Consider the following 23,610-nt stretch of genomic DNA (forward strand, 5'->3'; position numbering starts at 1 on the left):
TATTTTGATCATACCTCTTAAAATGGTGTGGCAACTTCAGAAAAAACTTGGAAGGTTAACCATAATAAGGCTGGGGATGTGGCTCAGTGGTAAAGTTCTTGCCTTGCATGCACAAAGGCCTGGGTTCAATCCCCAACACCACACACACACCAAAAGGTTGACCATAGAATTACCATGTAACTCAGCAATTCTTACATGGGATAGGTAATCAAGAAATGAAAATAAAAACTTGCACACAAATATTCATAGAAGCAATATTCAGAATATTCAGAAATTCAATATTCAATATTCATAGCAGCAATATTTGGGCAATATGCCCAAAAATGAAACCTCAAATATCTCTCAATTTATGAATGGATAAATAAAATGTATCATACAACTTGCAGCATAACAATAAAAAAATACAGATACATGCTGCAACATGGATGAACATTGAAATACTCTAAGTGAAAGAAGATGGACACAAAGCTCATCTATTATATGATTTAATTACTGGGAAGTGTACAGAACAGGCAAATCTACTGAGACAGAAAGTATACTAGAGGTAGCTTAGGGCTGGGAGGGGACTGGAGAGAAATGGAGAGTGACTATTACTGGGCATAGAGATTTTTGGAAGGCGATGAAAATATTCTTACATTGATCTTGGTGATGGTTGCATTAATCTGAGTAGCTTCCTCTGTCACACACTTCCGCCATGTTTTTGCTTTGGACCATGGACTAAAATCTTCAAAACCATGATCCAAAATAGACCTTTCTTCCTTGAAGTTGTTTAAGATATTCAGTCCTAGCCATGGAAAGTTAAGTAGTACAGCAACCAAAGAAATCCATTGTTTTGGAATTGTCCACTTTACCTGGTTGAACTGCATGCTATGTGAACTACATATAAGTAAGTCTGTTATTTTTTTTTTAGAAAGCCTCATTTTAACTGTCCTGGCATACGTGTTTCTAGTGCCATCCTTGCTGTTAGCTTTTGAAGTAGTTGGGCTATGTATTACAAATCTGCACAACAACACTATTAACTTGGATGAAGGTGTCCAGGTCACGGACATCAGGGCAGGAAGATCTGGGTGGACTCTGGTCCACTAGCACTCACTAGCTACCTAGTATTGGACAGGTGGGTCAATTTTTGGGGCCTTTGTTTCTTAGTCTGTTGAATGAGATTAATAATAGAACTGCAGGAAGGGAAGTCATGTTTACAGATAGAGTCCTATTAAATGGAGTGTAGGAAACACTGAGAAACTTTTTGGCACGTCCAGGAAAATCATATTAGAGGGATATATTAAGCAAGACTTCTTCAGCTGCAAGAGGCAGCAAAACAAAGCAGTTTAAGCAAAGAAAAGAAATAGATTGGCTGTATTACTGTGAAATGGGGATAGCTTCAGGCATGGCTGGATCCAGAACCTTAGTTGATGTCACTCCTCTTGTTTCTTTTGTTCACTTTACTATAGTGGTGAGAAGACACAGGACCAGACTGTCTGGATTTGAATCTCACCTCTTCTGTGACAGTAGGTGGTTACTTACCCTTCTATGCCTCAGTTTCTTTACCTGTATGAAATGAGGATGGCACTAGGATGCTGACGAGAGAGGAGGGTTGTGGGATCCAGTGAGATAATGTGTGTCATGTGCTTCGAATGGTGATTGGGACAGTCAATACTCGCTAGGTCTCTGTTACTATCGTTATTACTGTGTGTCTCATGTCTAGCTGTGGGCAGGAACACTCCATCGGGCAAGAAAGCAGTTTAGCACTCAGAAGCTTGCTACTGTGTCCTCATAGCACAGAAACTTTTTTTAAAAAGGGTATTATCCTCACCCACCAGCTATAAATCCCAGGGAATTTGGGTCATGTGCCTATCTCCTGCACCAAACAGAGGGGCATAGAATCCTATGATCGGCCCAGGCTGGGTCATGGACCCAGGACACTCAGGGACTGGGTACCACCTGCCAGCTGAGTGAGACCAGGTGGTGTTGAGGAGGGCAGCAGAAGCAGGAGGGGATCCGTTGTCAAAGCCAGTCTTACCTCCTGGGAGTCTGTAGTCATCACCGGGGGCAGCCGGATAGCTGGACTCTGGGAAGGCCGCGGGGACTGTGGCAAACAGAGAAACTCTTTGGTGGTGCTACTTTGTGGAAGGGGCATGGCCTTAGCCCTGGAGGCTTGCTCTGCGCCCGGCCACTCTAGTTGTCCCTCAAAACACATGGCCCCTCAGGCTCTCTTGAGGCCAAGCAATGCCATGTGGTTCGCATTACTCGCCAACTGAGAGAACTTTACCTATCCCAAGCGGGGAGCAGACAGACCGAATTGGTGTAGCTCTGGAATATTGTATATCCATCCCTCTCTGCAGCCCCAGAACTTGAGCCCCTTTTACCGCTGCAACCAGGACAACATGTTGAAAAGACAGTGATCTTCAGTCTAAAAAGAAAAAAAGCAGCAAAAACATATTTGAGACAGTGTGGGACAGTTTGAAGTGGTTTCTGGTTAATCCCGGCTCCTTTGGCTGGTCTGAGAGGCTTGCTGCATCGGGGTCCATAAGAATGAGGAAACGATTTTGCTAAGCCAGCCTGTCTGCATCCCCAAGTCCGGAGCTTGAGGAATCATCTCGGAGATGAGGAAACCGAAGCTTCCAACGCAGGCTTCTTGGAAGTCAGCTTGTAATTAACCTTTCCCTGTAACCTGAGATTTCTCAGCCAAGCGGAGGGGGAGAAATAGATTCCATTTTAATAATGAACAGATACGTATCCAGCAGCTTCAATGTGCTCGACAGAGGAGGGCTCACCATATGCTGGGGTTTTAGTGGACAGCCGTGTATAAAGAGAACCTGCCTACCTGTTCTTCACTTTGTTTTCTGCTCTACTTGACAAGCAGGCTGGCCTTGTCCTGCTGTGTGTGGAGGCCGGGCCACCAATGCCACAACAAGGTCCTGGCTCTATTCCCTGCCCTCATTTAATCCGTGACCTCGCGGTGTCATCTCTAAGCCATAATTGAATTCCCATTTGATCCGTTTGACCCGACTTCCCACAGAGCCGAGTCCCGGTGGGCAGAGTGTGCTCCGGAAGCTCAGAGGGCTGCAGGAGTTGTCATTTGTGCCCTCTTGGGCAGAGAGCTGCCTCTGGAGCATGTCCCGGGGACAGCCAGGGTTGCCAAAGGTTTCTGACTGTGTGCGCCTCCCGGTGCTGTGCTTGCTCCCAAGGCTGTGATCATAACGGTGCTCTGCAGGCTGGGCGCGTCTAGCTGTGGGGGCGGATTGCCTCGTTCTGGAGGCTGAAAGTCAGCAGTGGTGGGGTTTATGCAGCTGTGAGGGAAGCAGCAGCTCCAGGCTGTCTTGGCTTATCGACGGCCTCTCTTTCCTGTGTCTCTATACCATCTTCCTTCTGCACTTGTCTTTGTCAAAATGTCCCCTTTTTATAAGGATATCACAGCCCAGTGTGGTGGCACACGCCTGTCATCCCAGCGCTCGGGAGGCTGAGGCAGGAGGACTGTTGCAAGTTCAAGGACGGCCAGGGCTACAAAGTGAGCTTAAGGGCAGCCTGAACTGCATCTTGAGACTCTGTCTCAAAAAGACAAAACAATAAAAAAATAAGGACACCACTTGAATTTGCTGAGCATCTACCTTAATGAGCAGCTTAAGCTGATGACCCCAGGCTGAGGAAAGTCATTCAGGAAGGTTCTGAGCAGCTGTGCCTGGTGGCACAGGCCTGTCATCTTAGCACTCTGGGAGGCTGAGGCAGGAGGATTGAAAGTTGAACCCAGCCAGGGCAACTGAGGGGTCCTGCTCGTGCCACTCTTCTGTTGCTTAACTTGGTTTGACTTGCGTTTGTGTCTCTTGCACCTCGATTGACTTGATTAGCACATCTGGGGAGAATCACCCGGCTGGGGCGGCCCATGTCAAGGCCCTGCAATCTTAGGATCCGAGAGCCAGTGTGGCCTCAGGGAGGAGCTGGGCTAGTGGCATAGCCACTGCTCCCAGGAGGCTGAGCTCAGGCCTGAGCCCTCAGCCTATTCCATGTAGGTGCTCCCTGGCATGAGACCCAGAAGCCCTGGATACACTATAACTAGGGGTTTCCTGCCGCAGATCGCTTGGGAGCCACTGAGCTGTGTTCTTGCTACTCTATTACAGGTGGAGAAACTGAGGCCCAGGGAGATGAGACACATGGCCGGGAGCTGGTCTGGCCAGGCATGGGGTGTGGGTCTGCAGCTCCTTACTCAGGGCTCCCTGTGGTGGAGAAGGCTGCCTGCTCCCCAGGGCTGGGCTGGGAAGGTGGCTGGAGGGGCAGGAGGTTCCCACCCTTCCTAGGTGTGGCCAGCCAGGGCCCCAGAAGCAGTAGCTGGGAAGGGTGGAGCCATGGGGCAGTCTCAGACAGGGACAGGGGTACAGAGGAGGAGATAGGCCTCATGCTGGGCTGCCTCCTGGGTTCCAGCAGAGGTGCAGCTTGCCCTGTGTCCCAGGGGCTGACCGTAGTCCTGGACCCACGCAGCTGGCTGCAGGACATGGGAGAATCCTATAAAGTCTCTGTGCCTTGGTTTCTTCTGGTGAGATGAAGCTGCAGCAGCCTAGCTGGCTGCAGGGAGAAGCAGCCAAGATGCCTCTCCCCAGCCCTTCGCAGGGCGCCCGGTGGCATCCTCCAAGCTGCTGCTCCATCTGACCATTTAGCAGCGATCCTCCTTCCTCCCTACACAGCTGGGCACAGCAGGGCTGCCGAGGCAGAGTCTGAAATCTGCACTGGGGTGGCTGGCGTTGCAATCTCACCTCACAATACAGTTTCGAAGGAAAGGAAGCAATCAGCGCTTTCCCGCTTACTGGAGCTGTGAGTTTTCTTTCGCCCTCGCTGCTTCTTGCGAGCTGGAGTTGTAGCGAATGCCGTCACTGTTCGCACTTCTTTGTTTTATTTTTACTTCTGTGATGAACAATCAAAACAAATACATCAGCCGTGTGATTTTAAGTAAGTAAAACAAAACCTAACAACCAAAGGGAAAAGAAAACCCCAACCCCAACCCAAACAAAACAAATCAAATCCCGCCTCCCGGAGCGAGCCCAGTGCCCCTTCTCTGGTCTTGGCAGCCGAGCGCGTCTTTGTGCGTGCTGTGGACTTGCCGTTGTGCCCCAGGCTTGGAGGAGCAGACTGAACATTCAAACACATCCTCACCCCTCCAGCAATTTAAAAAATAAATCTGAGCCTAACGTTTATTGATCTGTTTATTGAGCACTAGGTGCTATGAACTGTGCACTGGTGAGCACCCTCCCCTGCAGTTCCCCAAAGAGCAGGAGAGGAGTATTACTGCCTTTTGCAGAGGAAGGAACGAAGGCCGAGAGAGAGCAAGTGACTTTTTTAGGGTTACGCAGCACACAAGTCTTAAGAGGCTCTGGAGGAGGGTAGTGCACGCTGCAGGGCTCCAGAAAAGGTGCTGAAACTCCTTCTAGAGACTTCCTCTGTGCTGCTGTGCTCTCCCAGGCCCCCAGGGCATCTTGGGAAGACTGTTCACAGCTCAGAGAACTATCTCCCTCAGAAACTGCTGCAAACAGTGGAGACCTCCCCCAACATAAGAAGGCCTCCATTTCACGAGTGTGTCCGTCAGAACTTGTATTGTGACAGATGGTCCCCTCAACACCTCAAGAGCTTACACCACCCTCCATGAGTCTATCTCGCCCATGGGTCTGTGGGTCACCTGAGCAGCTCAGCCATAGGCTTTGGGTTTATGGCAGAAAGGCTCCCTGAGCTGCTTTGTTCTGGAATCAGTGGTTCGGCAAAGGACGTCTTATGGTGGCCGGCAGAAGCCCAACGTCCACGGCAAAGGAAGCAATCTGCTCAGGCTGCTGCTGGCCTGGAGCACACTTGCACCCCATTGGCCAGAGGAAGAGCAGAGGCTAAGCCCAGGGCCAACGGGTAGCCCATGCACAGAGCACTTCCTCTACCATCCAAACTACCAGGAAGGGCAGCCTCCCACCTGACCTCACTACAGCGGGCAAGGCCTGCGCGAGGAGGAGCCGGATGGACATTTGTCACCTTCCTTGAGCAGAAAGGAGACACACGGGCTGGGATGGGTGTCTGTTGGTCCAGTACGCCGGCAGAACATCTCTTCCATTGTACGCAATTTCTGTACGCTCTTCCCTGCTCTGGCGAGCCCTCTCTGCACTACTCAGGCTGTGACGTGGAGAGGAGAGGTTGCCGCCTCCTCTGCCAGCAGCAAGGGTGGATACCTGATCCCCTCCTGACAACAGCGGTGCCGCATGGTGTTGACCAGATGATTGTCTCTGGGCTGGTCGTGTGACCCGAGCTCAGCCAGTGAAAATGATTGCCAGCGCTTGCACTAGCACTATTGGAACAGAGGCTCCCGTTGCCGGGGAGCATATGAAGCTTCTAGGGTGTAGGCTGGGGACTTGGCTGCTGTCTTTGGTATCTCTGGTGTCATAAATTGAGGCTGACAATGGGGTAAACAGGGCCAAAGAATGAGCCAGAATTGTGAGAACTCTGAGCATCTGGATCCAGCTGTGCCTGTAAGCCTTAAACGTTACAACACATTTTTTAGGGGGGGTGGGCTGAAGGCAGTTTGAATTAGATATCTGTCCCTTAAAATCATAAACATTTTACTAATTCAGAAACAGAGCCAAAGGCAGTGGTCTGAGATGGCCAAAATCAAACTGGATTCAAACTTGAGCCTTAGATTTGAACTGTGTGACCTCAGATCTATGTGACGTGCATGAATTTCAGTCTTGTCATCTACCAAATGGGAATAGCAGTGCTCATGGGAGGGTTTAATTGTAAGCTATAAAAAACCAAACAAAACAGGTTCTTCAGGCCACAGGGAATGGCAGGTATTAATTATCAGCTGGTCTCCTGTCCTCCCTGGGCACGGGTCCAGCCTCAAAGCCTGCTTGCCCGTGGACCTGACAGATCACATGACCTTGCCCTCTGTCACCGTGAAGGGCTGGGGTGGCATGGCCCCTGGACCTGTTCCTGTTCCAAGCTCTGGCCAGCTGTGCCTTCTCTCCTGGAATGTCACTCCTGCCTGTTCTCCTGCCCGCCCCGCCGCCCGCCCACACGGCTCAGCATCTGGGAACTGCTGCTGCCGCCTGGCCCACAGGCCGGCCCTGTCCCGCTGCCTCTTCAAAGAGCCACGCTCTTGGCAACAGGAGACCACTGAGGTTTGGTGCAAGGAGGACGGGTGCCGCATTCCTAGCCCCACCCCGTGCCACTCCCCACCGTCAGCTCCCTCCCAGGTAGCACTGACCCCCATGGAGCTCCCTCCCACGTAGCACTGACCCCCATGGAGCTCCCTCCCACGTAGCACTGACCCCATGGAGTCCCAGACAATTTAGGGAACGTTCCAAGGAACACTGTGAGCCTCTTCTATACAGAATGCCACCCTGCTAGGACAAGGATTTTGCTCCAGGGTCTTTAGAAGTAGTTTGCTGACTGAATAAATGAGTACGGGGTAGAGCAAATGAATGGCGAATAGTAGTGGTGCAGGTTCTCTCTGTAGACATTGCAGGAGGAAAAACTGGGTCCGTTTCCAGGTGCTCGGGGGCGGGGCGGTGATGGTGGTGGTGGTGTCTAGTGGTGGCTGGGCAGTGCGGGGTTGGTGCTTGGGCCAAGTCCTGTCCAGCAGAACACTTGTGACTCTCAGGGGCACGTTTTTTGTGGGCTGCAGCAGGAGATAAGTTCGCTCTTCCCTGCTGCGTTATAGAATTTTCTGGCTGTCAGGACAAGCTAACTGCAACCCGAGTGGCTGATGATGACAGAAACCTCCTCGTGGTCCTGTGGGTCGGAAGTCTGGTCCGGTTGTCAGCAGGGCCTGCCCGCTCCGAAGGCTTCGCTCTTGGTTGCCTCTCCAAGGTTTGAGTGGGTCGCTGCAGGGCTGCAGGCACGTCACTGTCCTCCTGTGGCCTTGTGCTCTGTCGGTGTCTTCTCTTCTGTCTTCTAAAAGGACATGGTTTCTCTTATGCAAGAAACCCAAAGTCCAGAATAAGAGGGATGACAGGAAACAGGAAGATAGACTGTGTGGGGACGGGAAGGGGACCTGGGGTCGGAGGAGTCTCGGGAGGGAGGCAGGGGAAGGGGAAGTAAAAAGGATCAAGATGTGATCCGATTACGTACCAATTCCACACCAGGGATAGATTCATCGTGCATTGCAAATATACAACACAAACATAAAAATAAAAGCACGCTTGTTGGGTTTGAGATTCACCCTGTAATCCAAGACAAGAGCCCTCATTTAATGACACCTGCAGAGATGCTCTTTTCCAAATCGGGCCATCGTTGTAGGATCTGGAGGACTTGGACAGCTATCTCTGTGGAGGCCACTGCTGGCCCCACTGCCCCTGGACCTGGTCCCTGCTCAGCACCCACCCCAGTCCTGTCGCATTGCCCTCCCTGAGGAAGCTCAAGGGTGCCCCGAAGCCTCTTGGGGGACAGTCTTGGGGGCACTTGGGAGGGCTGGGTGAGAAGCAGTAAGGTCCTTCCTGGGGAGGGAGCTTGCCTCCAGATGGCTGTTAAGGGTCCGCTTTGCTCTGGTTGACCATTTCCGAGGTGGGAAAAGAGGGTTATCAGGGGGGTTTGTCCTGGGGAATTGGCTGAGGGCAGAGCCCTGGGGGCTGCATCCTGGCTCTGGCTCCTCTGAAGTCTGATGAGCACCTCCTTCTGGATGCTTGTGAGAGGAAGAGAGGAAGCGGAAGGTGCTCGAGGAAACGGCTTGGGAATCTGCCAGTCTGGGTGCTCACACCCCGTGTGGAGACCTCAGTTTCTCTACAGACATTCATAGATCTGCCGTGTGCTGGCAATGGATAGAGCTACACACCAGACTGCGCAGCACCAAGCGCCTCCCCTGGGAGTCTGTGGCGAGGGCAGAGGAGAGAGGAGCAGTGAACTGTCCTGCTAGGAAGGAAAGAGGCTGGATGTGGGGATGCAGCATGACAGGAAGGCCTCTCAGAGGGAGCTGTGTTTGAAGCTAGGGGAAAAGTGTTCTGGACAGAGGGAATAGCAGGTGCAAAGGCCCTGAGATTGCAAAGAGGCCAGCACATTGTATAAATGGAAAATGTCTGGTGGAAGTGTCCCCAGTGGGAATCCTGCAGAAGGAAGAGGAAGTAGAGAGCACAAATGCTTGGCAGAGTCCAGGGACTGCATTTGTCCACACACCTGGCCATTCCTCAGGGCATGGCTCAGACCAGTGGCAGGGAGGCTAAAGTGCAAACTTCCCACCTTCCCGATCTGTCATGGTGTCCACTGACAGATTGGGCTTCAGGTGTTGCTCGGTGGGCCTGACTGTCAGCACAGGGAGGCCAGGTGGGAGGATGGAGAGGGAAGCAGGCAGCACAGCCAGGACCCTGGGCCCACTCACTTTCAAGCCTGCTGGCCCAGGGGAGTGACACTATGGGACAGTGAGAGAAGACAGAAGCCCTGACCAGAATTCTCTCTTCTTCTAGCTAAACGTCCCTCCACTGGGCACATACTGTAGGCTTAGGAGCTGCTGTAACATACAGACAGGCTACAGTCATACCACCCTGAATGCGTCTGATCTCAAAATACAGTCAGGCAGAACAGCAGACAGATAAATAAATAGGTGGAGGGATGGATAAACAGACAGATGACAGAGGTAGGTAGGTAGACAGAGAAAAAGAGACAGACAGACAGAGGAGAGGCTTCTCCCTGCAACCAAGGGACAGTCATCCATTCATCGACAAAGTTCCATGAGCAGCAGCTCTGTGCCAGGCGCTCACCTGGCACTGACTACGTAGTGCCAAGTGGAATGGGCGGGCTCCTGCTCTCAGAGTGCCCTCCGTCCGCTGTAAAGCCTAGAGCTGGGAGGACAGGGGCCATTTTCATCCCTCTTGTCATTTCTTATGGTGAGCTACATGGGAGCCCACAGCTACCCCATCCTCCCTGGAAAGACGGAGGGCAGGGCTTGCAGGCCTGGTGCCCATGGAAGCAACTGACAGGCATCATTTGTTAAATCACTAAGAGCTACCGCCATTTAAATCTCGAGTGTTTGTCATTTCTTAGCTGTGCGGCTTTGGGCAAACGGCTTCACCTCTCTGAGTTTCAGTTGCCCTCTGTACTGTGTACTGTTTTAGGTGCTGATTATAAGGTAAGGGCCAAGACAGACAGAAATCCCAGTCTTTGGGTGGTTTACAACATGGATGGGTAAGCCAGAAAACAAATGCATACATCTCTAATGTACCAGTTAGGGATGCATGGGACAGAGGAAAAGAAAGCAGTATCAGAGGAACGAGCTGTGAGGGATGCAGGTCCTCCTGGAGCAGCCCCGCAAAGGTCTCGAGAACAGAGCCATGTGGCTGCCTGCAGCAAGAGCCTCGCAGGCAGAAGAAACAGCCTCCCCAGGCAGGACCGGCTTTGAAGTTCCGTTAAGGATCTTGAGATGAGAAGATTACCCAGGGAGCACTGTCAGCACAAGGGCCCTCCTGAGAGGGAGACAGGAGCCCTCCAGACAAAGGCAATGTGACAAGCAGACAAGAGGTTGAAATGGTAGGGGAAGAGGCCAGCGGCCTAGGCACAGAGACTGGAAAAGAACTTGGACAAGACAGAGAAATGTTTTCTCCCTGAAGCCTTAAGAGCCAAGGCGGGAAAGCAGGCTGTGTGACGCTCTGTGGACCCTACCTGGGCAGAACGGGCCTCTGTGTGGCCTGGGAGCTGGAGCGGAGCGAGGGCCTTGGCTCTGCCCCAACCCGCAGGGTCTTTTCTGGCCTCGTCCTCCTGGACGCCAGCTCCAGCCTCTCTAGCCCCAGGAGCTCCCTGTCTGGTTCGGCCTGGCCCTCAGTCGGGCCCCCGCATGCCTCTGAGCCAGTCTTTCCCTTCTGTGCCGCCCCGCTCCTGGGCTCACACCGCAGCCTGCTCACCCCTTGCACACCCTGTGAGATTGGTGCCCAAGCTATCCCCACGTTACAGCTGGAAGAACTGGGGTCAGAGGGGACAGTCCCTGGCCCAAGGCTGTGGGTCCAGTCAGTCCTGAGTTGGGACTAGGACACAGGTGTGCCCAGTCCTGAGTCTGGGCCTCGGCCTCTGCTGACTACCATCGAGGCGAGGACCACAGCCTATGGGGCAGAGACTGGCCTCTTCCTTGTAGCGTCAGCCCCAGGCAGCAGAGGGAATGCTTAGCACACCTTGCTGGCGGAAGGAAAGAAGGAACGGAACGAGGACTATGTGGGGGAGGAGGTGACCTTGCTGCTTCTCAGTAGTGACCTTGAGGAAGCTTCCTTCCCTGGTGTGTTGTCACTAGTAGGCTGCGACATCAACTGTGGTGGTCCCATGAGCCAGCTGCCCAGTGGTCCTCTGCGTGCGAGCAGGCGGTGTTAGCAGGAGGGCTCTTCTGGTCCCCCATAGGCCCTCGAGCTCTGGCCGAGCTCTGCCTCCGGGGCTGCCCTGGCCCTGCTCAGCTCCAGGCGAGAGCTAGGCCTTCCTTCCTGCCTGTGCGGGGCTTGAGACCCCCGGCCTTCCTGGAAGAGGCCTCCCTAGGATCATGGGACCCGGATTTCCTGGGGGACCCTGGAGAGCTTCCTCTTGTTTTCACTTCCCTGTCCCTGAGGCCTCGGCCCAAGGGGCTGTGTCGTGGAGAGCAGCTGCTTCCCCCAGAGAGCCTGCAGGTAGTGTTTGGCCCCAATCTAGGCCCCATAACTTCTCCTTTGGGGAGTGGGTGGCAGTTCAGGCTGAGCAGGGAGGGCTCAGCTGGGTTGGCTGATGGTCCTGTCAGCAGACTGCACAGCTGACTGTCCTCACTTCGGGGCTGAGTACCAGGGCGACCCTACTACACTGACGCTGAAGCCCTTGATGAGTCCCAGTACATCCACTGAGAAATGAGTACTCTTATTCTTATGGAAGTTCGCATTTGTTGCCAGGTACTGAGCTGAAGACTTTATCTGTGTTGTTTTTTTCTTCTCACAAAAGGCTCATGGAATCAATGCCATTAGAGGTCTCATTCCTTACTGTGGGTGAGGAAACTTGGGCACAAAGGCCAAGCCCCTGCCAGGAACGGCACATTCTAAAACACAGAGGCACCTGGACACCCAGTCTGCGTTCTGCTCATGGCTTCCTCTTAGAAATTTAAACAGCTTAACAGATGAGGAAATTAAGGCTCAGACCGGTGGAGGGGCTTGCTCAAGGTGGCAGATTCTGCCCCTGCAAGCCTGCTGCCAGAGCCTTTTGGGTAGAAAAGAGAGGCTGGAGTTTACCATGTTTCAGGGCTCTGGTGGGGTGACCCCAGCAGGGCTGGGTTTTGGGAAATGCCCTGGGCCACTGAGGGCCGTGGGCCTCTGTTTCCTCAGCTATAAAATGGCAGAAGGATTAAAGGTGTGACGAGAAGATACATGACTCCTTCCTAAGGTTTCCCCAGCCCTGTAGTACAAGGCCTGAATTTTCTAGGGCAGTGTTTGGCCCCAGTCCAAGCCCCATAACCAGCAGGCAGCAAGCCCGCCCCGCCCCCACCGCTTTCCTCCCCCTCCCTCCCCCCAAGCCTCTATAATTGGAGCAGTGTCAGTGAGTTATTGGCTCTATATTTTTATAGGTTCCCTCTGTTCCCCTCCCCACTGTGCCCCCAAACAAAGGCCCTGTAAGACTGGTGCCAAAATCACAACCCAGAATGTGTGCCAATGACCCAGCCCCTGCGAGGGCGAGGAGGAGAACTTTCCATCTGGGCCCAGCCCTGGGCAGGGCCTATTCCTGTTCTCTTCCTGCCCCCACTGTTCCACAGAAGCTGCTCTGTCCCCTCAAGCTGGGCCCACTCCCACTAGCACACTCTAATGGTTCTGGGAAGGGTAGGGGCTGTACTTACAGGCTGACCCCGAGGCAGCCAGCCAGGAAAGTTAGTCAGTCTGCCATTTTCTCACAGTCAGACTCCAGCACACAGACGGGGCCACACAGCAAGGCATGGCTACTTACACTGTGAGTCACAGTCACTGTCAGCCAGTTGCCTGGCCAACTGCAACTAGTTAGCCAGTCAACACACCCTGCTAGACAGACGGTTGTTGTTTTACAGGTAGACTTGGCTACACTAGTAGGGTCATCCATGCATGGACACTTTTATCGAGAATCACAGTCATGTTTGGTCAGTCAGAGGCCCAGCCAATCTCAGTCAGCCAGTAAGTTAATCAATTAGTCATTGCCTCACTGTCAGATTCTGTTACACAGTCAGACATGGCCACTCACATTGAAGTCACAGTCAGGGTCAGCAGATCTTCTGCCATCTGGTCAGTGTCAATCTGTCAGTCACTCAGTCAGTCAAGACAGGATTAGTCAGCGATTTCCAACAGCCAGCCAGTCAGCCAGACAACCAATCAGACTCAGCCAGCCAGTCAACACATTCAAGTCAGTGGGCCCATAGAAGACTACTTCACAGCCAGACTCAGTTACATCGTGTGTTAACTTTCTGTTGCTGGGACAAATTACTTGACCTGCACAACCTAAAGAAGAAAAGTCTTATTTTGGCTTACAGCTTCGGAGGTTTCAGTCCATGGCAGAGGTTCTAAGGCAGAGACATGGTGGAAGGAGGTGGCTGCTCAACTCATGGTGGCTGGAAAGGAAAGGAGAAGAACCAGAGAGGAAGGACCTTTCAAGCCAATCAAGCTGATAATCAAGATTAACCATCTGCACTGTCACAACCTCTCATACCACGAGGCACCCAGCGGTATCCCAGCCATTCCATTTGGCAGTTACTTTTTAATAACCAACACAAGTGGTCAGCCCACCCAAACAGTCCTGTCATTTGGGCCTAGTCAGTTTCTGTCAGTTTAAAATGAGTCTCAGTCACAGGCAGCCACAGTCTGCAGTCTGGTCAGTCACAGCCATAAAGAAACACCAGGCAACCAATCAGTCTCTGAGAGGCACGCAGTCAAGGTACTCTGTCAAGACTCAGGGGTCACAGTCAAACATGCAGTCATCCAGTCAGTCTGAAGGAGATCACCCACCCCTTAGCTAGAGAATCAGTCAGAGCCGCTGAGCAGTCAGTCAGTTAAGATCATCACTTGGGGTTATCAGGTCATAATCAGTCACCCAGACAGTCTGTATCAGACAGCCGGTCACAGTGTGCAGGCAGTCACAATAGTTACTCACAGTAAGTTGCCTAGTTACGCAGTCAGCTTGAATTAGGCAGCCAACAATGCAATTGTCACAACTAGCAGGTGACTCAATCCTGTGGCCCTGAGTTGGTCTCTTGGTCAACCCGTTGCCTTGCCAAGCAGGATCAGTTCGTCAGTCCAGTTGCAGTCAGCCCAGGCAGTCATAGTTGGTCACATTGTTACTAAAGCAGGCTAATTTTTTCCTCATACTGTATGGTATGCCCATCAGTAAAATGACAAGTTTGGCAAACGAGAAAGAATGTATTTATGAGGTGGGCAAGCATGTGGAGATGAGAGAGTGGGCCTCAAATCGGCCTCCCTGGTGAGAGGGTTTGGAGGTGTTTATGGGGTAAAGAAGGAGGGACGGTCTGAGGAAGGCAACTGGAAGCGAGGTGTGAAGTAATGGGTGGTCTGAGCACGAGCAATTGGATTCCATGGCGCTTTGTAGGATGTGTGTGGAGAAAACAGCAGCCCTGGCTGTTCTGAGGTGAAGTTTTGGCCTCTGAATTGAAAGGTCATCCACTGCACACTTGTGTAAGCCCCAGAAAAGGGGGCAGTGGTTTGAACCACAGTTTGAGCTGTCCAAATTCCTGAGAGACAACTTGAGCAACTGTTCCCATCATGGTCCCTGTGTCAGAGATGTTTTCCATAGTGAAGCTGGTGGGTGTGTGCTGCATAGCAGTGTGGAGTTCACAAGCAAGTGGTGCTTTCTCGGTACTAGCAGGCTTCCGCTATGGCTGGCCCGATCAGTCCCAGTGATAGCCAGCCGGGGACCATCAGTCAGTCAGTCACTTCATGAATCAGGCCACGACAATACCAGACGGGGCATCAGCAAACCCTGACAGAGACCTGAAGTCAAGCTGAAACTACTTCTCACCCTGGTCACCCGCTCACCTGCCGTGGATTCAGCCTGCTGCTGACCATCAGGAAGGAAGGTGGGGGTGGAGGGTCCGTGAACACAGTTCAGGGGAGATGACTGAGCAGGCTCCTTCCAACTCCTGGATGCTCCATCAGGACCTCGGCGCCCTCCTGGCCTGGAGAGGCAGGGGCTTCTGGGGTCGCCGGCCATCTCCTTTTCCCTCCCTGCCCTGCCACTCCCTCTGCTCCCATCTTGTCCCTCTCCTCCCCTCCCCCACTTTCTGCCACCTGCTGCTCCTTCCTTCACTCAGACCTTGCCCCCACGGTGCCTTTCCACATGACTGTCACCTCATTTACACATACCACACACCTTGCGCTCACATGCTACACGCGTGCACCCAAACCTCATACCGCAGACACTACATGTATGTGCGTGCAGCACACACACACACAATCACATATGCCTTACATCATAGCTTACCCCCTCGGTTAAGAAATGTCATTTTCTCAGAGGCCTGAGGGGTCCCCTCCTGTCTGATCTTGGGGTTTCCTCTACCCGCCTCCAGCCAGGCCGGTGCCCCTTCTGGCCTGAGCACCAGTGTCCCAGTGTGCTCCTGTCTGGAAGCAGAGGGCTGGCAGGGAAGGCTGGGATGTAAGGTGCTTTGCTCCCCTAATTCTGGTATTCAGGGCCTGGGGTCTCGTCTGGGCCAATGCTGGTTGGAATCCAGCTCCGAGACAGAGCCAGGGTTTGTAAGCTGGAGACAGAGCTGGGCATCTCAGAGAGCAGGGGTGGCTCGCTGCCGTGTGGGGCCTGCGCCTGGCAGAGGGCAGCTCTCTAGACCCTTCCAGCACCTGCTCAGCTACTGAGGAGCCTGGGACCTCCCGGGGCCTGCTAAGTAGGCTTTTGGTACCTCACCTCCCTCCTCTTTGTTTTTGGCAGTATTGGAGATTTAACCCGGGGCCTTCTGACTGAGTTACAGCCCCAGCCCTTTTTAAAAATATTTCCTTCTGAGACAGGATCTTGCTAAATCACTAAGTTGCCCAGGCTAGACTCGAACTTGTGGTCCTCCTGCTTGGTCTTCCTGAGTGTTGGGGTCACAAGTGTGTGCCAGCGTGCTGGGCTCATTGTCCGTAGAATGCACGAGATCAAGGGCCCCACCTGCTAGCATCTGGGTGAGGACAAGATAGAGAGCTGGAGGACATGACTCAGGGCAGTTGCTGCTACCCACTGTGGCTGTCAATTTGGTGTTATCCTGTTCCAGCCAGGGGCAGAGGGCTTCTTCCACACCCTTTCTCTCAACCTGGTTCTAAAACCCCCGACCCTATTACAATTGCCGAGGGCTTCCTAAATGCCCCACACTGTGCTGGGTTCTGAAAGTCATGGGTGCATCTTGTCGCTGTACCCCCCTGTCTTTCCCTGGGCAGAGGCCTTGTGCTGCCTGCGTCCCTGTCCCAGAGTCTCCCTATCACATTGCTTCTCCCCTCTCTGGGCGCACTCTTTGCTCCACATCACAATTCTTTCTTCTTCTTTAGAACTGAACTTCCAAATACTAAGGAGCCACGGGACTCCCTGGGGTAACGACGACCTTCCCAGCTCTCCTTGCTGCTGGCAGTGCCTGTTCTGGCTGATGGCTGTGCACGCAGGGCTATTTTTCCTCATGTGCCACAAAGTGGGTGCCTCTAGCCTGGTCCACGGTCTATGGCCCAGTCGATGGCAGGTCCGAGCCCTGTGAAGGAGGTGCAGTCCCAGGCCAGGATGCACACCTCCAGGAGCAGAGTGAGAGCCAGGTTCTGGGCTCCACCTGTACCCAAGGAAACCATTCCTGGCGTGGGAGACAGGCTCCGCACTCAGGGCTGCCAGCTCCCTGGCTGGGCTCCAGGACAGCTGTGGGTAGCATCCGAGCGAGCTCAGTGCAGCCTCAGCCTTTGAGCTATGTGGCCTGCGGCCCCGGAGGCCAGAGATCACACTGTTAGGGGCCTGCGACCTGCTCGATCAACTTCCTTCCCCTCCCAGGTGCCAGCTTCCTCTCTTCCCCTTCTTTCCCCACCTCCTTCCTCTCCTCGCCCCTCCCCCTGTCCTGTCTCCACCTCTCCTCCCCCTCCCTTTCTTCCTCTTCTCCCGAGTGCTGTCTCTCTCATCCACTCTTCATCTTGTCCTCTGGAGCTCGTCTCAGCCTCTCCCCCTTTAGCTGGGATGCCCCTTTTTTGTCTGTTTCTCCCTCTGTCTTTCCTCTCCACTCTCCTTTTTCCTTCCTTCCCCCTCTCAGATCTGCAGCCATGAAGATTTTTTTTTTTTTTTTAGCCATGAAGATTTTTAAGAGCTGCTACTGCGTGTGGCTATTCCTTGGGATAAGCCGAGTCTCGGTGCAGGACCGGCTCGTGTGTGGCTCACAGGCGGTCTCAGTCCTTTCTTGGGGCTTCCGCAGTGGGACGGAGTCTCAGGCCACCACCAGGCTTTGCAGTGGTGTCCTCAGAGTGTCCTGCTTGTCCCTCGAGGTCTCCCAGGGCTGCTGTTCTAACCTAGTGGTACCTGGTGTCTGGCCTCCTGAGAGACACTAGGGCTGCTTCTCCTGCCCCCAGGCCTGGCCATCGCCCTGTGGGGCCCTGAGCATCCTCAGGCTCTTTCCTGTTCCACCAGACTCTGTCCCTCCCCTCTGGGGACCCAGCCTCCTCCAGGTTTCCCAGCAGGCCTGAGAGCCTGGTTCCAAGGCTGCAGTGCGGGAACCCCAAAGGGCCTGGCTCCGCCCTGGGGTACACCACAAAAAAGCTACAAAGAGCTCTCCTTTTTCAGCAGCAAGGACAAAACAAACAGGGACAACTGTCTCAGTTCAGCCTTTTTTTTTTCTGCCTTCCTTTTAAGTTCCCACTTTGCATAGCCTTGATCTCCTTTCAGTTGCACATTGTGTTTTAGATTGGGCGTGGCACACCCTCGTCCTGGGGCCATGCACAGCAGGCCCCTCTGGGTAACCATCTGACCAGGCCACCAGCTGGGTCCTGTCAGGGTGATCTGTGGGTTTCAAGGCTCCTTGCCTGGGTCTTTCCATGATAGCTTCCGCCTTTTCTTTTTTTGGTTGATCTCTCTTTCTTTCTTGGCACAGGGGATTGAACCCGGAGCTTCTGCATGGAGCTAGATCCCAGCCCTTTGTACATTTTGTTTTTGAGACAGGCTCTTGCTGAGTTGCCTAGGCTGGGCTCATACTTGCAGTCTCTTGCCTCAGAGTGCTGCAATGACAGGTGTGTGCCACCGCACCTTGGCTGAATCATAGGGTGTTGTGTTTTGTTTTGCTTGAGACAGGGTCTTGCTATGCAGTTCGGGCTGGTCTTAAACTCACTATATAGCCCAGGCCAGCCTTGAACTTGCAGCAATCCTCCTTTTGCAGCCTCCAGAATGCTGGGATTACAGGCGCTTCACAGGGTTTGAAGAAAACTTGTGCCTCTGGAAAAGACTGGCAGGGCCTTTGGGGTTGGTGGTGGGAGCTCCTCACCTTGGTCACTCCAGGCACCCTGCATCTGCTCTGCCTTCTGACACGAAGGTTGTTGGCATCTGCTGGCTAGAGGCTTGTGAGTATGGAGTGGATCTGGGGAGGTGCTCCAGAGGCTGGGGTTGCCTCAACTTGGAGAGGCCCCAGAGATGCTTCAGAAGCTCTGCTGTGGCTGAGGCATTTGGATCTAGAAGGAATGCAGAAAAGACGTGACGCAGAGCACTGTTTCGGAAGGAGGAGGCAGTGGTCGGAGAGGCATGTTAGGCCTCGCTCCAGACTACGGAAATCCTCCTGACAGCTCTGCCAGTCCCAGGCTCCACGGGAGGTGAGTGCAATGTGTCCTAATTCACAAACCCAAACCCTTCCCAAACAGCGAGGACAGGAGGAGGGCACCCTGGCCTCCTGAGATTGGGGAGGTGCGGGGTGCTGGGGCTGTCCTGAGGAAGGAGATTTCTTGAGTGACCCTCGGAGCCCACCAGCCTCCAGCAGCCCACCCAGCCCCGGGCAGCTCCTTGGAGGCCTTTCTTTATTTGGAAACACACTTGGCAGGGTTGACACTTTCTGAGGGGCAGCAGTAACCCTTAATTCCCACACCCAGGGGGCTTTGCAAAGACAGTTCCGCTCCTGCTGGGCACAAACCCACCATTTCCCTCCTTGCCAGGCTCTGAGAAGGAGGAGGAGGAGGGCCAGGCTTGGTGTGAAATGCTCTTAGAGCACTCCTGCTGTGGTGACAAGACTCTGAAGAGAACGGCAGATGGCTCCCCACTGCCCTCAGGATGACATCCAAATGGCGTATGACTGGATTCAAAGGCCACGCTCCTCCCCTACCCTTGCCCTGGCACGGGAGAAATGCCAGCCACGGGGAGCAGAGCAGCTCCAAACCTTGGAGTGGGGCTCCTGAGGCTCCAGGCTGGCCCCATATGGAGTGCTTCTTCTCTCCGACACCTCTGCGTTTAACTCTGGAACGTCCCTCAGTACTTAGATGCGGCCTGCTCCGGTAAGCCTTCCCACAATGCTTTGGGTGCAGGCAGGAGTGATAGCTGTTAGGAAGTCAAGCACACTTGGGGTAGCATCCCCCCTACAGGCTGTGTGAGCTCCCCAGGGCTGCCACCAGAACAAATGACCACAAAACAACTCCACAGTCCTGGAGGCTAGAAGCCATTAGGGCTCCATGGGGTTGATTCCTTCGGAGGACAGTGAGGGACCCTCTTTCCTATGTGGCTTCTTGTTTAGTTCTTGGCTGGTAAATGGGCTTCCTCCTGTGTCTTCATATTCTTTTTCTCTTGAGTGACTCTCTGGTCCCAAATGTCCCCTTTTTATAAGGATACCAGTCCTGCTAAATTAGGGCCACCCTCATGACCTTGTGTTAAATTCCTCATCTCCCAAATAAGGTCATATTCAGAGGCAGTGGGGATTAGAACATCAGCATCTCTTTTACGGAAGGACATAATTCAATTCATAACACTTAGTTTGTGACCTTACTTGCGTTACTTAATTTCTCTGAGCCCTGCTTTTCTCATCTATTAAATGAGAATTGGGAAAGGGAGAAAGGGTGTCCTAGATGCTGGGGACTTTGTGCAAGGCTTGGTTCCACTGACCAGCTGTGTGACCTTGGGGATGTTGCTTAGCCTCTCTGGGTCAGTTGCCTACTGCTGCGAACAGATCGCCTCCAAGCTTAGTGGCTTCAACAACAATCACATCCATTGCTCATAAGTCTGGGCCTGGAGCAGGACATGATGGGAAGAGTTTCGCTTGGCTCCACATGACAACAGCTGAGGCAGCCTGGCTGGGTCTGGAGAACATGCGTTCAGGATGCTTGCTTCCAGTGGCTAGGAGGGAGGTGCTGCCTCGGGCCAGGGAGCTTGTGTCTTTTCTATGTCCATGAAGCTGCCTGGGCTTCCGCACAGCATGGTGACGGGAAGCAGGCATCCCAAAGGACTAGGTCGAACCAGGCTGCATTGGGTTTTATGACCCTGGCTTGGAAGTCACTACATGTCACTTCTCCCAAAGTCACAATCCTGTCTAGATGCCAGGAGGGGCTGTGCCTCCCGGTGGGGAGAGTGTCCGAGTCATACTGTGAGAGGTATATACAGAGTGCAGTCAACATTGTGGCCATTTTTTGGAAAACACACACATCCCAGCCTTTATTGTCCTATGTATGGAGAGGTCCAACTTCACCAGGCCAAGAGGAAGGCCTTTACACATGTCTTCCTGATTTAATATTCACAGGCACCCACACTGCTGATGCAGTTGTTAACCCACTTCACAGATTCAGAGCTGACTTGCCTGTGGTCACCTAGGGGAACAGTGATAGTCAGACTCACTGCCTCCAGAACTTTTGTTCCTCAGACGGACATCACCAGTCACGCTGTCCTGAAGTTCCTGCCTTCCTTCCTTCTCCCACACCGGCCGCGCCTGACTTTGGGGCTTACTCTGCCCTTGGCCTTGTAAGTCCTACTTGTCTTTCTCAGTGAGAGGCATCAGCTTCTGGTGGGAGGGAGCACGTGTGGTCCTCTGAACTGGCCAGGCATACTGTAGCCTGAAGAAAAGTTCTCTGTTTCAGGAGTCAGTTCCTGGTTCCTTTCCTTCCTGTGACCTTAGGGAAGTCAATTCGTTTCTTGGACACTCAGGCTGTTCATCTGCAAAATAGTGTGGTGGTGAGAGTTAGTTCTTTATACTTGGATTATGGACTGGAAGCATTGTTTCCATGGGAAAAGTGTCCACAGTCCATTTCACTGTTTCCCACACATCTCTGCAACTTCTGAAAAGGTAGTTGGAAACCACCTCTACCAATAACTCCACCTGGATGCACGTGTATTCAATACACGGGGGTGCCTTGGCGCATATGTTTGGATACAGGGTTTGGGGTCTGATGAAGTGGCTCTGAGTCCTGATTCTGGCAGCCACAGGGCATCAGGTGGAAATCAGAGTACCAAGAGCCAACTGTTGCCGCAAGCCTACTGCACAGATGAAGGGTTCAAGGTTCAGAGAGGCTCACCGTTTCACCCAAGGTCAAAGGGTGAGGAAGGGAAGGAACCGAGAACGGACTCCTGACAAAGGGAACTTTTCATTTAAGCTTCTCTGCTTACAGCTGAGGCCATGAGTAGCCTTTGGATGGAATAAAGACAATGCTTGGTTGACTGGTGAGAGGACCCAGCTCCTTCCAGGCTCTGCACTGGTTGGTGGGTGGGGCAGAATGGAACAATTGTGTAGCTTGAAGGATAGGTCAGGATCCCTGGGGACCTTGCTTGGGATCTTAGCTTTGCCACTCACTGACTGTCATGTCACCAGAAAAAACCACTTACCCTGGAAGGCGAATGAAGCGACTATACAGGGTCCTTGGGGGTCTGCACAGAGCACTTAGGGAGGGCTCTGCACAGGGTCTGGTGTGTGTGGGAGACAGTGCAGATATGTCTTTTTATTCACGTCTGCTGCCTTCCAGACACTCGATATGGAGGTATTATCCAAGGCTTCCCATGTGGGATTGTTCCAGACGGAATGACAGTTCTCATTATCTAGAGGAGGAAACTGAGGCTCATGGGAACAGAGTGTGCTGAGACAAAGGGACTTGTGGGATCAATGAGAGAACAAATGAACGAGTCTTTTTTGTTAGGCTGGGTTCCCTCAGTAGTTTACTTGGGAGGTGAGCCCAGGAGCCACTGGCAGTGTGTAGGACATGTTAGTGGTTAGTGCTCAGACCCCTGGTCACCCTGGAGACGGTGTGGAATGGCCTGAGCAGGGTCCCACCTGTGGCGTGAGTATGCTGGCTGGTCCCTAACCTCAGCTCACAGGTGTTATTGCCACAATCCCGTGTGGCCTGGCACACACAAGTGGCCAGGGACAGGAGGAGCCAGTGCTTGCTTGGAAGGCTCTGGGTGCATCAGGAGGCTCAATTTGGCCTCAAGCATGCCTTGATTCTGTATGTTCTTCCAGGGCAAACCCTGGTTTCGAAAGCCATCTGCTGGTGACCCTCCTTCCTCCGCACACTCGGAAGCCTTGGTGAGCTATGGGTCTCTGTACTGGGCAAACATTTCTCCCCCTGCCCCTTGTCTAGCTTAGTGTCCCCCGTCCCAGACAACAGGGACACATGTCCCTCCAGAGGGCAGCTTGGGCTCTGAAGCGGGCAGGGGCTAGCTGGGAGATGGTAGACATCTCGGGGAGCTGGTTTGCAACAGGGCACATAGATACTTCTGGCAAAGGAAGCAGGGTGGATGTCCGGGTGTCCAGGTGTCTGGAAGCTAGCAAGAGGACACTGGCCTGTTATTTGCCGAGCCTACTCCTTCCTGCAGCTCCAGGTTGGGCTGTGAGTCTTTGGAGGAAGTGGCAGTGGATAGAGGCTACTGTTACCCCCTCTTGCCTGCCTAGTACAGGGGAGACCGGCATTTACCCTGCACTTGCAGTTAGGCTTGGATCCTAATCTTGGTGTGTCACTTTCTGGCCATGACCCAGGGAATCTCCCCTGTCATTCTGCTTCCGTAAAGTGGGGGCTGTTCTTGGCTCCAACCCCTGGGACTAATGGAGGGAGACCTTAGCTGTGGGTACATGCCTCAGTGGAGGCAGCATCTCTCATGTAGACCCGGAGTCTGGCTCCTCCCTGGGGGTGTTCTTGGAGGACTATGGGAGTCAGGCATGCTGTTGGCCTAGATTTTGGGGTCTGCAGTCTCGGCACTGAGGCCACAGCTAAGAGCCTCTCTAGACACTGCAGGCAGTGAGCAATGACAGAAGTGGGTGCAGAGGAGCAGAGGTCAGTGGAGCCTGTTACAGGGAACAGGACGAAAGTCCCTGCGAGACACCACGGGAGCATCTAGCACACCTGCGAGAAGAAGGCAGGAGTGAAGAGTATGAACTGGTGGGAGTAGTGGGGGGGTCAAAATATTGGCTATCTTTATGGACAATAATAGCTAGCTGCAACCTGGGCATGGTGGGACACACACCGGACACGGTGGGGCACACCTGTAACTCTAGCACTTAGGAGGATGAGGCAGGAGGATTGTGAGTTGCGGCTCAGTCTGGGCAACTTAGCAACTTAGGGAGATCCTGTCTCAAAATAAAAAAGGGCCGGGGATGTAGCTCAGTGAGAAAGCCCTAGGTTCAAGCCTCAGTGGAAACACACCCATACCCTCCTCCAAAAAAAAATCCACCCAGTGACTAGCCTTGAGGAAGTTTCTACTCTGTGTCTGGCTCCATGTTGAGTGCTTGCCACCGAAATCCACATT

Source organism: Chinchilla lanigera, unplaced genomic scaffold, assembly GCF_000276665.1.
Source record: "Chinchilla lanigera isolate Chin_1 unplaced genomic scaffold, ChiLan1.0 scaffold00020, whole genome shotgun sequence".
NCBI classification, from domain to species: Eukaryota; Metazoa; Chordata; class Mammalia; order Rodentia; family Chinchillidae; genus Chinchilla; species Chinchilla lanigera.